This window comes from Borostomias antarcticus (genome assembly GCF_949987555.1).
Source record: "Borostomias antarcticus genome assembly, chromosome: 4".
Classification (NCBI taxonomy): domain Eukaryota; kingdom Metazoa; phylum Chordata; class Actinopteri; order Stomiiformes; family Stomiidae; genus Borostomias; species Borostomias antarcticus.
This window is the reverse complement of record NC_140237.1, coordinates 14401114-14419210: the sequence shown is the minus strand read 5'-3', so window position 1 is coordinate 14419210 and position 18097 is coordinate 14401114.

Genomic DNA, 18097 nt, shown 5'->3' with positions numbered 1-18097 from the left:
GCTGATTATATGCAATCTTCTTATTAGATTCACAATAAACTCAAAATATTTTCACTTGGACTACCGTTCGAACCTTTATTTTGTTGCTCAATTATAATTTTTTGGCTATGCACTGTATAAGAGAAACACGAGGCCATCACAGGATATTACAGCATCTTCAGACGGAACAATAGCTCCACAATCCTCCTCCATGCTCCTTCAGAGTTTCATTTCCTCCCAAGAAACCTTAGCAGCTCCTGCTCTGCCTGAGCCTCACCGGTCCCTGTCTTCACCTCGGTACTCCAGCTTCTTCATACTCAACCCTTTCTCTCAACCCTTTCTCTTTCTTCCAAAACACAGAAGCTGTGTTCGCAATCGCTCCCTATTCACTATATAGTGCACTATATAGGGCGTCAGCCATTTTGTTTGTAGTGTCCGAATTCCCCACGGAATTTCCGTTCCCTATATAGTCCACTATTTATTACCCAAAATTCACCTTGATTTCCAGGGAACAGCGCATGTACCCTACATTTTCTCTGTTCCCTAGGTAGTTCACTACATGGTGAACCCTATATAGGGAATAGGGAGTGAGGGAACGAGGGAGCGATTCTGAACACAGCTAGAGAGACCTTTTCTCTCAGCTTCAATCTGAAAAACACCAAGAGGTTCCCATCTCTTTTGGATGTTTCTCTTTAAGATGCCATTTTCAAAATTCTCACCATTGCCTATGTAACATATGGACGTCTGGTTAACATTGGTTCCAGAACAACCACCAGACATTTCATAAAGTTTATGTTGTGTTCGGAGCAACGGCCAATATGAAACCATCTTTAAAACAACATTGAACATGTTTGCAATGACCTGAATAGGACTGAGGGACATTAACTAAGCTCACTGTTCCCACAAGCCCTTTGGAGATGTTTGGGAGGCTGGTGCATCAGTGATTTAAATTGTGCTTTATTCCACTGGCTTCTGAGGAGGAGTTGGCAGGTTTCCCTGACGTTAGCAAGGCCGGAACCCTTGGCGCGTATCCAGAGGCATCTCTGGGAGGAATTGGACATTTGTAAGGGAGTGTAGCAAGTTAGTTACTTTCTGAGCTGACCTCCCCACCAAAACCAACAGAAAAGGTCAGGGGTCAATGTAAGCATCGCTGGTCAAGGTGAAGGATTTATCACCCCTAAGATCAAGGTTCAATCAGGTCTTTGGCCTTTTTAAATATAATCACCCTTCAGGCCATAACTTTCGATCAACAAGGGGTGTCCTTTCTTCAGACCCTGACACCAGGCAGGCATATCCATTATTGTTTGCTTGGACAATATCTTTCTCCATAGACTGCAGATGCATTCATGTGGCACGCAGCCAGTGTTCCTCAGGGAGCATCTTGTGATGTTCACCAGATCTTCACCAGGCCAGCCTCTATTAGGTTGCTTAAAGGGTTGCAAATTTCAAGGAATTTCATTAATCGATAACTGTTAAACAAATAATATTTGACTAATTGATAAGAACGTCCTACACTGGACTGCACTTTGCTTGCTTCATTTTTGTGTCTTTCTTCCACTGTCGTTGAAATTTCCTGGCATCCCAATTAGCCTTCACTACATGGTGTGGCGCCCTCATGTGCAGTCAGACCTTAAATCATGATTACCTTTTATGCAACTTCCGTTGATAACGTTCGTTCAAAACAAAAGTTCAGTTCCATTAACAAGCAATTAATCGAGTAACCAAATCTTACCCGAGTAAATTCTTATCGCCGATTAATCGATAGTCGATTAACTATTAACATCTCTAGTTGCTTATTAACAAATTCCCCTCTACAGATAGGCTTCAAATGAGTGACACTGCAGGAAGGAACACAACAAAACAGATCTTGATAAGGAGACAGCATGTTGTGCTAACTGGTGTTCTGTTCGGTGTATCTGATCGTCACTGCCTATGATTGCTCAACTAACTGTGACTTCATTGTTGCCTGTTGATGCAGATAGAGTGAGACATAGAAAGTCATAGCAAACCTGAAGTCATTTGGAAACTAAATGACAGAATCGGAACACTTAGTTCTTGTTTGGCCTTATCTGAATGAGCATGTCGTACTGTCACAGGAAAGGAATCTTAGCTTCTGCTACAGTACACACAAGTACTTTGGGGTCTAATAACACAGTCTTTTAATGGCACATTACAAATAGCCCTAATTCAGGAGACACTGTCCTCTGTGGTTGGGTGGACCTGTTTGTCCAGGGGTGATGTAACAATGAATGCCCTTTTATTACCCACGCTCAGCCTGCTTGTTCTGTCACACAGCACACACACACACACACACACACACACACACACACACACACACACACACACACACACACACGGTGCAGTAGAGACACACACACACACACACCCTCTGCATAGTACTCTCAAATGAGGTTGGATGCAACTCTTGTGTTTGTGTGACAACATGTTTTATGAGACCAGTGTGTTCTGAAGTCATGGGAGTGCATTCTTTTGGCTCCCTCTTCCTCATTCCAAAACACTTACAAAACACATACCATGGGAGTTAAGACTTTTTATTTTGATCTTTTCTTCTGTCCTCTGACACACCAACTAGTTTATAGGCACGGTTACAGCAAACACAGCCTGTATTCTCAACGCTACAGAACAGCAAGGCCTGTTTACACTAAAGGTTGAAACCCATGCATCACTGTGATTTTGATCACAGCAACTAGAATGACAGGCCACAAATGTTGACCACAGTTCTGTTTGACATATATGATTGTGTCAACATGGAAGACAGAAAGTCAATGTGACAATATCCCGTGCATTATAAATCAAATCAAATCAAAATGTATTTATAAAGCACGTTTAAAACGACAGCAGTCCACCAAAGTGCTGAACAAAGGTGGGTACTGGGTAAAAACATTCATCGCGTTTTATAACACATTACACAGATTCTACAAACCTCTCACACAGATAATGTAGTAACTTTAATCATGCCTACTCAGCAGTGTATTAACTCCTTACACCCAGAGACTGACAGCCCTCATTGTTGCTGTTCAAAAGCGCTCTCCCGGTCGGCCTCAGGAACAATACAGCCCCCGCGCCGTCTCCCCGCGGAGAGAGACCATCCCCATCAGATAGCGTCAGCACAAAACACTACGGAAGGACTATCCAATCATAGCCATGCATCAGCCATCGGCCTCCACTCATCCTGGAGATCCACATCTCCCTTTTATGGCCAGCTCAGCATCCCAGGGACCCATCAGATCCCCTTCCCCTCACCCTAACCCGGGTCCGTATCCTTTTCCTACCCCCTCCCTACCCCAACCCCTGCCTCTATCTGGGCCCAGGCACATTCACGCACACACAGACATACACCAGTGTTTGCCATGTCTCTCCTATGATGTTTTTAGCCTCTCTTACTCTGAAAATGTAATTTAATGTTATTTATTGCTTTATAAATGTTCTTAGCCGGTAGACAAACATACTCCAGGAGCTTGCTCGATCGCCTTGTTGATAGGGGTCAGGGAAGAATTTTTTACAGCTCACTTATCTGGCTCCTGAGTGATACTGTTTTTTTGCTTCCCTCTGGAATATGTAGGGATGGGACGTATGCCCACCTCCCTTGTTCTCTGTAAAGCGCATTGTGTTGCCTCTAGGTATGAAATGCGCTATACAAATAAAGCTTTGATTTGATTTGATCAAACAGCCATGTCCAACTGGAATATACATACAGCTCTGTAGTTAGATGGATCTTGTAATGTGAGCTGTGTATGTACTCCTCTAACATGATGTCATTCATTTAGACGTCACACGTTTCTGTCGGAGAACCTTGCGGGAGAACGCTGAGGTAGCCTCAACACGTTTATTTGAATGTCTGAAAATATGTCCAACAATGCTTTTTATGATACAAATATTTTCATATCTTAACTCAAAAGAAAATAAGTACAAGAAAAGAAAATCTCTCGTGAGACATTTGCCCATAATTACTACTTAAAGACAATTTCCCCTCTTCCAGTGTGTAGTAATATTCCAGTGTGTAGTAATATTCTTGTCCATTTGTCACGCAGGACACACTAATAATATGTGATGATGGAGAGGGGATCATTAGATATTAATGGAAAACCCTTCTATTGTGTGAAGATCATTTGTCTTCAACCTTCATTTATGTCATTAAGAGGGGGGGGGCAAAGGTCAATGTATTCCTAGAGACCGACCAGACTGTAATAATGACTGACCCTCCGTTTATATAAAGCCTTGTTAGTGTACAAACACTGGCTGGTACCCTAATATGAGTGGCATGTGCTGTAATGACACATGCCTCACACACACACACACACACACACACACACACACACACACACACACACACACACACACACACACACACACACACACAATCTGTAGAATGTTATTACTGTACCTACATTAGGCCACAAAAAGTGTACCAACTGCTCACATGAAGGGGCTATTCAAGTCAGCTAAGCTACCAGACCCACCTTGTCAGAACACTCAAATTAAGTTTCACTGTGTAAATATTGACTACCAATGTTTACCCAATGAACAAGTGTTGATTCCTCTTTTGTGTCCCATTCTAAGGACCTATAATATTTTTTTAAATGTCAGCCGACAAGATAAACATTGCTACTGACATACCACATGGATAATGTAAATAGATTTCCCGTGTTTGTCTTGAGTGTAGGCTCTGAATCATTTGATTGTGTTGAAATGAGTCATATCAGACCTGGGTTGGGATTCAATTCAGTTCAATTCAGTTTTATTGTCATTATACTTGAGCAAAGCACATGTACAGATTGAGTTGAGGGTAGCTGCATGGCCATGTGTGTCTGTTGGTGTGTGACAGTTTAGTGTGTGGTCGGGGAATGTGCCCTATTGTCTTTCCTTAAAACCAACTAACCTCAGGTAGTTTCAATGTGCTGCTTAAGACTCAAGTTTGTTTATGTTGTCAAATCAAGTTGCTTTCAAACAATAAGACCTAATCTCAGCCGATACTCATTGAGGATATTGCTAGAGTTGACATAAGGCACAATCGTGTTTTCACTAAATGAGGGTGTGAGAAAGCTTTCTATCCCAGATAGGATGTGACCACTGTTTGTATTTCGTCCGACTGCAGCTACAACTGTTTTTACTTGGTGTGACCTCGACTGTATTGCGCTTACATTAGCCCACTTTGTACACATTAAAACTGGTCAGAAACAAGGCGAGGTCACTTAAATCAACAGAAAACACAGGAACAGGCTATGTCACAAGTAAAGCTTGAGGAGAGGTACTGTTAACAAGCGAATGCAAACATGTACCTCCAATTCAAAAACAGACTTAGGCCCTTCGGAACGAATGAATCAAATATTGTGTGTGGGTGTGTGTGTGTGTGTGCATGTGTGCGGAGGAGAGAGTGTTCTCTTGTTGGGTGCAGTAGGGGGGCTGCACTGCTCCCAGAAGCCTCTGGTTGACCTTGATACTGCAGACGAGGGGTCTCTAGTCTGGGCGAGAATGAAGAAGAGGCTTCTCTGTTCCAGGGAGATAAGCAGGAAGTCAGGCACTGACTCCGTAGAGAAAATATCCCATTAACCTACTTCTCTATATCAAAGCACTGCGATAGAGAAACGGTCATAAAGAAAAGATAGGACTGTCTACTTATTGTTTGGACAGGGTGAATCCTTTCTTTGATAAGTAACATTTTGCCCCCTGAATATTGAAAGCAATCCCCCCACTTGCAAGTCATGCAAGTGACTTACCTTAATAGCTACGATAAGGCCGATAGACTATGATCATGGGTTGGATGTAATGTCTGTCTTCATATCCTGTCTGAGTTGCTGACCCGCTGGGATAAAAGCTTCGGTAATCATGTTGTCGCTGCTCTTTTCTTGTTTTCATCATCTGCAGTCTTTGTAGCGCCTACACAGCATGGCTGGAGGACCATATGCCTGCTGCTCAATCTGGGAGCGATCAAATCTTTTGGCAGGAGATTAGGATTAAGGAGGAATTTGGTGACCTTGTTTAAGGCCATACTCATGTGATTTGAAACGAGGTTTTCCTATGTGTGTATCCAGATGCGTGGGTGTGATTACATCCAGGGCTAGTGTGTCTGTCATCCAGGGCTAGTGTGTCTGTCATCCAGGGCTAGTGTGTCTGTCATCCAGGACTAGTGTGTCTGTCATCCAGGGCTAGTGTGTCTGTCATCCAGGGCTAGTGTCTCTGTCATCCAGGGCTGGTGTGTCTGTTATCCAGGGCTAGTGTGTCTGTCATCCAGGGCTAGTGTGTCTGTCATCCAGGGCTAGTGTGTCTGTCATCCAGGGCTATTGTGTCTGTCATCCAGGGCTAGTGTGTCTGTCATCCAGGGCTAGTGTGTCTGTCATCCAGGGCGAGTGTGTCTGTTATCCAGGGCTAGTGTGTCTGTCATCCAGGGCTAGTGTGTCTGTCATCCAGGGCTAGTGTGTCTGTCATCCAGGGCTAGTGTGTCTGTCATCGCTTCTCTTCCCTGCTCCCTGCTGAACCAGTACCTACAGGGAGAATCGCCTCCTCAAGTTTGTGGGCAAATTCCCAGGGCAGGGGGCACATAATCCATAGTCCTATGTTGTTCTTTTCTTTCTTTTCAAAATCTTTTTATTGAGTTTCAACATTGCAACAATAACAGGAGAACACAAAATACAATCAAAATTGAACCCCACAGGGAGCTAGGTACGGCCAGGTACATATCGAGCGGAGATCAAACAAGGATAAAGGTGAATGGCCGATATAAAGGCAATACAGTTAGAAAACAAAAAACAAAGATAGGTATAGTTGTTGCCATTCAACTATGTAAATGTTGTTCTTTTTACATGCACACTATCCTTAACCTCGGACAAAGCTAGTTCAGGGCAGGATGGGAATTATACGATGGCCTTGACGGCCATGCCCCTCCCTCTGGCCGTGATGCCCCGAAAATAATTTACCCCCTGCAGCCACCGGGGCTTTTGTGCCCCTGCTACCATCTAAATCTAGAGGTTGCTTTAAAAGCATCATTGGTCTCCTGTTGTTTTCTTGATATTCCGAAATAAATTCAATTGAGGCTACATTGATTTCAATAAAACGTCACACCGGTAGTATACAACTGTAACCTGCTAGTGGCTTTGATGCGATGTGGAACTGGCACGCGCAACCAGCTGCAAGGACTGCTGCTGCGTTGTGGTTCTTCTTCTTTCGTGTATCGTCTCCATGTGTCCAGCTTCGTGTCGACTAGTCACGCCCTCGTCTCAGGTCCCACTGGGAAGAGCCGCTCCTCTGATGGTGGTATATGCAGGGGACAGGTGGTGATGATGTGGTCAGCAGTAGGGCTGGGTTTAAAAAATCAATTATTGAATGAATAAATGAAGGTATGAATAGTTCATTCATTCATTCAATGATTCATTCATTCATTCATTTATGGAAATCAGTATCTATACCCAGCCCTAGTATTGATGTGTTGCATAACTTGGCAGTCATGTAATTAAGGTTACAGCTAAAAACAACAGGTTTTAGTAACACTAACCGAATCGATATCGAATTGAATCGTGATAATCGATTCTGAATTTAATTGAAACCTTTATTGCCCCAGAGGGGAATTTGTTTAGCACACATCAAGCATACAGAAAACATTAAAATGTATGCCCATCACCAACACCACAATGTCACCACCTTGAACCTTGTGAATCGGAATCGAATCGATTCTTGAAATTCGACGCGATACCCAGCCCTAGTCAGCAGTCTGCTCAGGCTCCCCGCACTCACGCTGTGGTTCGTTGAGAGCGCAAGCAAGCAAACAAGGTCTGAATTGACTAACGTTATATCGATAGCTAATAAATTATGACACGGTTCAAAATGCCTTAACTATCTAGCCATTGCCCAACTATTCTTCTTTTTCAACAAAATAATTTACAAAGCACATTACTGACAGCCAGCATAGGTAGATAGCTGACTTATTGAGTGCTTAACTGAATCAAACCTTCTGTTTTTAATACTGTACCTGTGTAAGTTGTCAGCCCTACTAGCTTGCTAGTTAACTAGCTAGCATAGCCAGATAGAATCTGATTACACTGGCTATTGATAACTACAGTAGCTAACGCTACCCTAATTACAGTACGTTGCACTATATGGCCTTTCTAGAACAGGCATTCCCAAACTGTGAGGTGGGCCTCCCCTGGGGGGCCCCAAAGAAATTCAGGGGAGGCGCGGAGGGATGGTTAGAAGAAAAAAAAGAGGGAAAAACATGTTTTTATTTTTGAAATGTCAATGTTTTTTATCAATGAAACGTGATTTTAAAGGTCAGAAGATCTAAATAAATAATGGGAGAGATGTATACTAAATTTGTTGATAGTGCAGAGAGAGCCTAACCCCGCAGGCATGAATGTATTGTGCGAAAACGTCAAAACGTTAACTAGCAACAGGTGCCACTTAGCTGTGTAACGTTATGGGCTAGCTAACGCTGCCTTGCAAAATGCACACATTTGGGGGGTTGGGGGGGGCGCGGGTGTGTCACTGTTTTCAGAGGGGAGGCCCACATTGTGATTCTGGGAACCCATGTTCTAGAATAATGCCGTGACTAAAGAGACTACAGTAATCTGGACTACACGGCGTTTACGGGTTTCACTACGACGAAACAACGGAGAAACACTCAGGGCAACGGAGGAAAAACCAGATGGAAAAAAAGTGTCTGTCATACTGTGAGACACATTCAGGACAGAATACAGCTGTAATTCCAGAGAGACTTGGTTGGCATAATGAGGCCTGCAAGTCCTGCAGTTTGATATCATGTGAATGGAAGTGGATCACGGATACAAGCGGCCGAAATGAGTTTTCTCCGGAGGGTGGCTGGGGTCTCCCTGAGGGATCGGGTGAGAAGTTCAGTCATCCGGGAGAGACTCGGAGTAGAGCCGCTGCTCCTTTGCGTCGAAAGGAGCCAGTTGAGGTGGTTCGGGCATGTAGTGAGGATGCCTCCTGGGCGCCTCCCTAGGGAGGTGTTCCAGGCGTGTCTGGCTGGGAGGAGGCCGCGGGGTAGACCCAGGACTAGGTGGCGGGACTACATCTCCGCACTGGCCTGTGAGCGGCTAAAGATTCCCCAGGCAGAGCTGGTTGATGCTGCTAGGGAAAGGGATGTCTGGGGCCCCCTGCTGGAGCTGCTGCCTCCGCGACCCGACCCCGGATAAGCGGATGAAGATGGATGGATGGATGAATGGAAGTGGTGAAGAGGACTGGCTGTACTGGCCGTCTCACCTGAGGCTCTAGAGTCTTCTAGAAGCTTCTAGAAGCTTCTTCCCCCGCGGAAGGCTTCAGCTGAACCTCTGTTATTACTGGGATGGGCCAACATGCCGTGTGTGTTTTCCCTCCAAATGCCTGGAATTCTTACAGCTCAGATAAAAAGTGCTAAGTGTGTGTGTGTGTGTGTGCGTGTGTGTGTGTGTGTGTGTGCGTGTGTGCGTGCGTGCGTGTGTGTGCTTGTGCCACAGCTGGTAAAGCTGCCCTGTCCCAGCCTGTCCCTGGCCTGGCCTAATTGAACCCCACTTGAGACAGAGTTATGGAAGCCTGTCATAGATAATACGACTAAATTCACCTCTCCTTTGGGTACATGACACCTCTGGAGAACAAGCATGTCCAGATGTTTCCTCAAGCATATATCCGTCCATTTCCTTTCATTAGGTTCAGTCTCATGTTCTCCCTCCAGATTGATCTCCCAAGTTCATGCAGAGAACAGCTTAAGGGAATTGGAATCTAAAAGTGTACAAAGCTACCTCAAAAGAGGACTGAGTCATACAAGAGTTTATCAACTACCAGGCCTACATGCAGTAAACAATTCACACACTGTAGGAATATGATGCGGCATGATTGACACGGCTATATTAAGAATCCACTCAACCACTACAACGCTGAGGCCCCCTTAAGTGGGAGAGTCAGGACACGACGGTCAGAGCTGATCTTAAGTGGGAGAGTCAGGACACGACGGTCAGAGCTGATCAACAATTAGAGCAGATCAACAGTCAGAGCTGATCTTAAGGGGAGGGTCAGGACACGACGGTCAGAGCTGATCTTAAGGGGAGAGTCAGGACACGACGGTCAGAGCTGATCTTAAGGGGAGGGTCAGGACATGACGGTCAGAGCTGATCTTAAGTGGGAGAGTCAGGACACGACGGTCAGAGCTGATCTTAAGGGGAGAGTCAGGACACGACGGTCAGAGCTGATCTTAAGGGGAGAGTCAGGACACGACGGTCAGAGCTGATAGAAGTAACCTTCCATTGTTCCAAAGCACACACACCTTGTTTTCTTCACCCTCTGCTCCAGCATGCTCATGTTTTTGTCGTTAATCTACGCGCTCCATTCAGAGGCCATTATCTGCATTAGCCTTAACTTGAACGAAATTGTGAGAAATGGACGCCTTTTATCTATTCTTGGCCAGTGTCTCAGGCCCCTTTACATCCATGTCTGCTGTCAGGCCATGAAATAAATAACTGTAATTATGGGAGGCAACATATGGCCTTGTTTATACAATCCCCTCTTAGGGCACGAATCGCACCATTTAACCCGTTTTGTGTTTGGGCGGCTCTGAATGGAGGTCATCCATGTTTACAGCCCAAACCTTTTCATCGTGGCACTGCATTAGCAGACCAGACGCTCGCTCAGAGCAGTCCTGGACTAGATCAGCTGGAGTCATGTTTGATTAATGCTCCCCAATCTAATTTCCCATCAGGCCCCTCTGCTGCTTCCATTGGGGCCAGTCACATGACACATGTCAACATTGACATATCAGGAGTCCATTAGGCTCCACTAACGAGAAACACATCCAGCTCCTTTCATCTCTGCTTCGTCGAAATTGAATTTCTCGAAAACAAAAACATTCTCTTTCCCTTTGTTGGTGCTTTGATAAACAGTGAGTTACATTAAGCCCTTTTGCTCTAGGACTTGGTGTGATCCTTTGTACATGCCTGCCAAAATGACTGTGGTCACTGCAAACCATCCCTATTGATATTATCAAAAGGCTTTTTGGGAAACATAGCCTAAAACTGTTTTCCTTCCCATCCTTGCCGGCATCCAGTACATCCATCTCTCCAATTCCTTTAACTTTTGCTAATTGGGTAAACATCTCGTCTTATTGTCCTCCATAACCTCTAAGATGATGCATTTGATCCGAGGGGGGGAGGAGTTCACACTGACATCCACTGTGACCACATCGTCCAATCACAGATCGGGTAGTATTCATTCAGTCAGCTCCGCCCTGTCATCATCGCTGTTACTCTGCCTCGCCCATCATGCTGCCACCCATGTTGTTGTTGTTGTTGTATTGTCCTGTTGGCACAGGCAGCGTCAGTCAGCTGACCCTTGTTGCATTCCAGCCTCTGTTGCACATCACACCGCCGAGCCTTCTGGGAGTTTTCCTGGGGAGGGGGGCGGGGTCGAAGGCACATGTGTCGGTCAGGCACTTGTCCAGGCCATGTGGACTGTCAGGGCCTGCCAGGGAAAGGTCAGGCTAGGGTCAGAGAGAGAGAGAGAGAGAGAGCTGATGTCAGGGACAGAACATCAGGTTTGGGTCTTTCTGCTATTACAGGGGGCGAGGACGGGTTTGCCTAGAGGGAGTAGGGGCCCCCTAGTCATGTAGGCTAGTCATATTTAACTTTTTAATGAGAAGGTATGCTAATCTATTCCACAGTTCAGACCCCCACTCCCTCTTGCCCATGCGAAACATTGTGAGCTGTGAGTAATATCCATGTGTCAGAATGTTTACTTCTATAAAAGCAGGCCCTAATGGGTTTCCAGTCCAGATTAACAACCTTGTGTTCGAGCTGGGTTGGCAGTATTTAGACTGTAACTATGCAGCCGCGGGCTGGGTGTGTGAGAGGAGTCGTCCTGATGGATGTAATACACCATTAACCATCCACCTCCAGCGAGAGAGCAAGCAGGAACGCACTCTCAAACATGGCTGCTCCCGCACTAGGGGCGAGAACGGAGCTGCACAAAGATATTTCTTGCGTAATCTCTTTCTCAACACACCCTCACACAGACACGTCGCCATACTGTGCACACACACACACACACACACACACATACCCATGCGCATGCTGCACTTCAGGCTTAGAGAGATAGGGATCTTTGATGTGTTCAGAGCTGCTGGCGGCATTCCTGCCTTCGCCTGTCTGTCTGTGTGTAACGGCTGTAGTTAGTAGCTCAGCCAGACAGTGCCAGGCTCCGGGATTCTCACGTGCAGCTCACCGCTGAGCTCTGACCAGACCGGCCTCACTCCGCCAGCCTCTCCATCCCTCCCTCTGATCTGCCTCTCCATCCCTCCATCCCTCCCTCTGACCTGCCTCTCCATCCCTCCCTCTGACCTGCCTCTCCATCCCTCCATCCCTCCATCTGACCTGCCTCTCCATCCCTCCATCCCTCCCTCTGGCCTGCCTCTCCATCCCTCCCTCTGACCTGCCTCTTCATCCCTCCATCCCTCCCTCTGACCTGCCTCTCCATCCCTCCATCCCTCCCTCTGGCCTGCCTCTTCATCCCTCCATCCCTCCCTCTGACCTGCCTCTCCATCCCTCTGACCTGCCTCTCCATCCCTCCCTCTGACCTGCCTCTTCATCCCTCCCTCTGACCTGCCTCTCCATCCCTCCATCCCTCCCTCTGACCTGCCTCTCCATCCCTCCATCTGATCTGCCTCTCCATCCCTCCATCCCTCCCTCTGACCTGCCTCTCCATCCCTCCATCCCTCCCTCTGACCTGCCTCTCCATCCCTCCCTCTGACCTGCCTCTCCATCCCTCCATCTGATCTGCCTCTCCATCCCTCCATCCCTCCCTCTGATCTGCCTCTCCATCCCTCTGACCTGCCTCTCCATTCCTCCATCCCTCCCTCTGACCTGCCTCTCCATCCCTCCATCTGATCTGCCTCTCCATCCCTCCATCCATCCCTCTGATCTGCCTCTCCATCCCTCCCTCTGATGTGGAGGTGCTGAACTACACAGTCCCATCCTTATCAGCTGTGCAGTGAGATATGGCTGTAAACAGAATCCCACCCCGGCTGGTCTAGGTGTAACCATCATCATCATCATCATCATCATCGTGTAACCACCCAACACAAACACTGACATCTACACTTCAAGATTGGGTTGTAAATGCAGAGATTTTCTGATTTATTCATTTATTAAATATTCAATCACATCAGGTTGTAGGATTTAAAATATATATATATTGCTCATTATAGTTAGTATTGTTCATCTCAATGTCACATTATCATATGAATTACTTATGATTCCTAATAATGTCATTACTTTTTAATGAGTTTTGAGAGTGATGTGTAAGGATTAACAGACAACCTAAGAGAGAGAAAATAGACTTGATTTAATTAAACAACAAGATAAAATGATTTCTTAGAGACTTGAATAATCCCTGAGGGGGGATTTGAGCATTAGAGCAGCAGAAAAACAGAAGAGATAATATTACATTACATTACAGTCATTTAGCAGACACTTTTATCCAAAGCGATTTACAATAATTGCATTTAACGTAGGTAGTCAGTACTACTACTCGCCAGAACTCACAAGTGCTCCTCCTTTCTAAACAAGTGACTAAGAGCATAATCTCCTGCTGAAGCCAAAGTGCAAGAGTAGCAAAATATAAATGCAGTAGATGCTTAAGAGGGAGGATCCCTGTAGTATTGAAGAGGTGGGGTTGAGCCTGTGGTGAAAGACGGGCAGTGACTCTGCTGCCCTGACGTCAGTAGCAGGCAGGTCATTCCACCACTGCGGGACCAGGACAGAAAAGAGCCATGACCGTGTCGATCGGGGGTGGGGTGTAGATAGATAGATAGATAGATAGATACTTTAATAATCCCTGTGGAGGGAAATTTGGTGTTCTATGTCGTGGTCTACCCATATTGCTGCTGGGAGCTTTTCTGGGAGCCGGAGGGGCAGGATGGTGTTGAAAGCACTGGAGAAGTCAAAGAGCACGACTCTTACTGAACCTCCTGGCCCCTCCAGGTGTGAATAGGCTCTGTGGAGCAGGTAGATGATGGCATCGTCCACGCTGATTCGGGCCTGGTACACAACCTGCAGGGAAGCTGCTCACCATGGGCCTCAAGCGCTGCAGAACCAGTCTCTCGAAGACCTTCATGACATGAGACGTCAGTCCCACTGGCCTGGAGTCATTGAGGACGCTGGGACATGCTTTTTTGGGAGGGGGCTGTTCCTTTCATTGCCCTGTAGGCTAGTACCAGAGCTCTAAACTGGATGCAAGCTGCTTCAGGGAGCCAGTGTAGAGAACGGAGAAGGGAAGTTATGTGGGATAGAATATTGGATATAATATTAATAGAATAAAAAAAATAAAAAAATCTCAAAAACAGTTTCTCTATCTATCTATCTATCTATCCATCTATCTATCTATCTATCTATCTATCTATCTATCTATCTATCTATCTATCTATCTATCTATCTATCTATCTATCTATCTATCTATCTATCTATCTATCTATCTATCTATCTATCTATCTATCTATCTATCTATCTATCTATCTACCTCTCTATGATTTCACACTGTCTCTGATTGATTGTTTGATATTCGACCATAGAGATAAAATATGTACATTTTTGACAGAATCAACTTTCTTCTGAACACATATTGAGTCGGCGCTCCAGTTTTTTTTCTTCAGCCTACACATGAATTTCTAGCCTTTGTTAAAGTGACAGTTTGGGCTGTAAGTAGCGGATGGGTTTGCTGTGTGAGGCCCCATAATCACAGGCCTTCCCAAACCGCCAAGCAGCACACAGAAAGGACAAGGCGGCCTGGCACTGTCTCTGTCACCAGAAGGGCGTCATTTGCGTTACATAAACATCTCCACGCTCCCTTTGTGGAACAATCCAACAGGAACCATGAGAACCGCCGGGGGGGTTTGAGCAGCGGTGGCATTCGCTCCCATTGTCGCCCGTCCGTTTGATATGTCTGCGGAGCCGTGTCAGATCCCCGACACCGTGATTTTACCACAGGATGTTGTTTTCTGACGGCCGCCCCTCAGCGGATACTAGGCCGTATAATATAACATGTCACGTATTCAGGAGCGGAGCCATTGTGAGGACGGCAGTTGGCCTCATGGCTATGCTTCTCCCTTTTCTCCTCACAATGAGAGGCTCTGAAACCAGATTCGCTCAGCCTCCTTCTCTGGCCCTGTGTCCCTGTCTCATCTCAGCCTCCTTTTCTGGCCCTGTGTCCCTGTCTCATCTCAGTCTCCTTCTCTGACCCTGTGTCCCTGTCTCATCTCAGCCTCCTTCTCTGGCCCTGTGTCCCTGTCTCATCTCAGCCTCCTCCCCCTCCCCACGGCCCCCTCCTCAGCCTCCTCCCCCTCCCCACGGCCCCCTCCTCAGACTCCTGTAAACTTATGTGGATTGAGTAACTCTCGTTTCTTTGTCCGTGCGATGGATCCCTAACAAGCACTAGCGAACACCCAGATATGACCACCAGACAAAGGAGGGGAGCGCAGGCTGTTCTCCACCCCGGGTCCCTTCACGCTCGCTCGGCCGCCGTGGCTCCGTGTCAACAGGGGGGAAACCATCTCACGCCATGCCTCCACTAACTGTAATTGTCTAGAGAATGTGCGTGTTACAGCTAAGTGGTCCTCCAGGTCTTGTCAGCACCGCGGCTAAGGTTCCTTCTTCCACTTGTAGGTCATATTTATTCGCACAATAGGAGCTGTTTGAGAAGGAGAAAGACAAAAACAACGGGACACGACCGTTATTCTTTTTCGGCGGTAGACGAAATATTTATAATTGCCGTCACGCGCCATAAGTCGCCCTGAGAATGTAAGAAACTAATGGTGATATGTGCAGAGTGAATTTATTCCTGACCATAACCCCGGCAGTACGAGGCCGGAGAGCGTGTTTGCACAGGCCTTGTTAAAGTGAAATGGGGTATAATTGGGGCACAGTCCCATGCCTAATCTAGCACAGCAGGGGCAGGGCGGGGGGGCAGCATGCTAGCTGGGCTACCTCATAGCTTTGGGACTCATCTATTTATACAGGCTCTGTGCTAATAATGAGGCCTGTATAAATAGCGAGACTATTACCACCTTGTCTCCATGACCCACATATCAGCCATTTTAGAAATGAAGGTCTTCACTCCGTCACGACGGTCAGTGTCGCAGTGTGTAGGCTGATTTACAGAACAACTCACTATTTCATGGAAGATTATGTGCATAGGTCTTACTTTGCATAACCATACTTTGCATTACCATGGTAGCATTTCCGCTTAAATCCACCATTCTGCCATATCACTCTGTTAATCTGTCTTTGGTGCAGGGACCTTGTGGATGGGCTCAGTAACACTCTGCGATGGGGGTCCTGATGGAGTTGTAACACCGTGTAGACGCTAGTACCAGGCACACAGGCTCAGAGCTCATTAAGCCTCTCCAGTTTTCGCGTCATTCTTAGCCGCCCTTAAAGGGGTAGTTCAGAATTTTGTATATAGAGCCTCATTTACTACTTATCCATAATGTTGTTGATTGATGGAGAACACTTTCACATGATTCCATGCTGTCCCTCGTTCCGTTGTTAGCGGCATGCTAATGCTAGCGCAATGCAGTGGAAACGGCTAGCACTTCAACCCTCCACAGTGCACCCAAATCAAATCAAATATGAGGACAGTCTGTCTGGGGCTCATTTGAGTTTTTATACCAACATTTTTGAAGTCCAACTATCGTTGGACCCATTCATTTGTTCAGACATAATATGGCTCTCTCTGTAAATAGGGAGGCGGAGCAATACGCTACTAGCCGGCACAACAACAACGAACAGAAGAACGGACTATTCTCTTACTATCAACAACAAGTTGCAGTGACCACATTCGAAAGGGATATTCGAGAGGAGTTTAGTTTATCTAGCGATCCATACTTGTTCGCAGTGTTATAAGTGAGTTTTCTTTGAATGCTCATCATTTCGGTTCGATTGCGCTAGCATTAGCATGCTGCTAACACCCGAACGAGAGATAGCATGGAATCATCTGAAAATGTTCTCCACCAATCAACAACATTATGGATAAGTCGTAAATGAGGCTCTACTGTATGTCCACAATTCTGAACTACCCCTTTAACTCAGTCACTGAACTACCCCTTTAACTCAGTCACTCCTTTACTCCACAAGCTGATTATCTGAGGCAGAGCCGAGTACTGAAATCACAAGCTCCTCTCTTTCTCTCTCTCATTCTTTCTCTCTCTCATTCTTTCTCTCTCTCATTCTTTCTCTGGCTTAACCTGTGCGAGTCGCCTGGAGGGTCTCATCAGCTTTTTATCGCTTTGAATATGTGTTCTTGATTTGTTAGCTGTTGCATTGCAAATGAGTCAAAGACATTGGCACGTTTCTTCACAGCCTTTACTTCCTGTGGACCTTTAAAAAGTGCACGTCAGCCATATCTGAATGAAGCAGACAGGAGTTAGCCAAACATAGCCAACCCTAGAACCCCCAACTCTTATGGTCTTAAAGGAAATATGGAAATTATATTGTTTTCACCAAGACTCCCCTCGTTTTTCCCTTTTGAACCTCATCCACTGTCAAGATATTTTTTCTGCCAGCATATTTCTCAGAGAACATTTCCAAGCGACGTGCATCCATCTGCATCGCATTTGCATGTGAGAAGGGGTGGACCGTTCCCAAAAACCAGGAAACTCAGTTGACTCCTGACCACACTCTCTGTTGTTTAGAACCGTTTACAGGCAAGCCAGAGGATGACTACGGGCCCGGGGGGGAATAACAAGTGTTTCTTTGTTTTATGATACTGTATTGTGTTGGTGTCAGTCAGCCAGACAGTCGTCGGAGGGGTAGAGGGAAAGGGGGTTGAGGCAGGGGACTCTAAGCCTGCGTATGAAGTCATTTCTCAGCTGTGGGCCTGGGAAGCCTCCTTCCCCCCCCCCAGGGGAAGCCCAGGTCAAACCCAGGGCTTTAAAGACCAAACACACACACAGCTCCAGACCCCCGACCCTCCAGCCGCCACCCCCCACCCCCCCACTCCGACTAGTCTCCGCGCCCCCCATGGAGCAGCCCGAATGGGCCAAAGGGAAGAGCTGCCAGCGTGCCAATCAATCAGCCAGCCGGCTCCCAGTCTCCAGCCCCACACGCCAGCACCATTCACCCTGGAGCGGGCA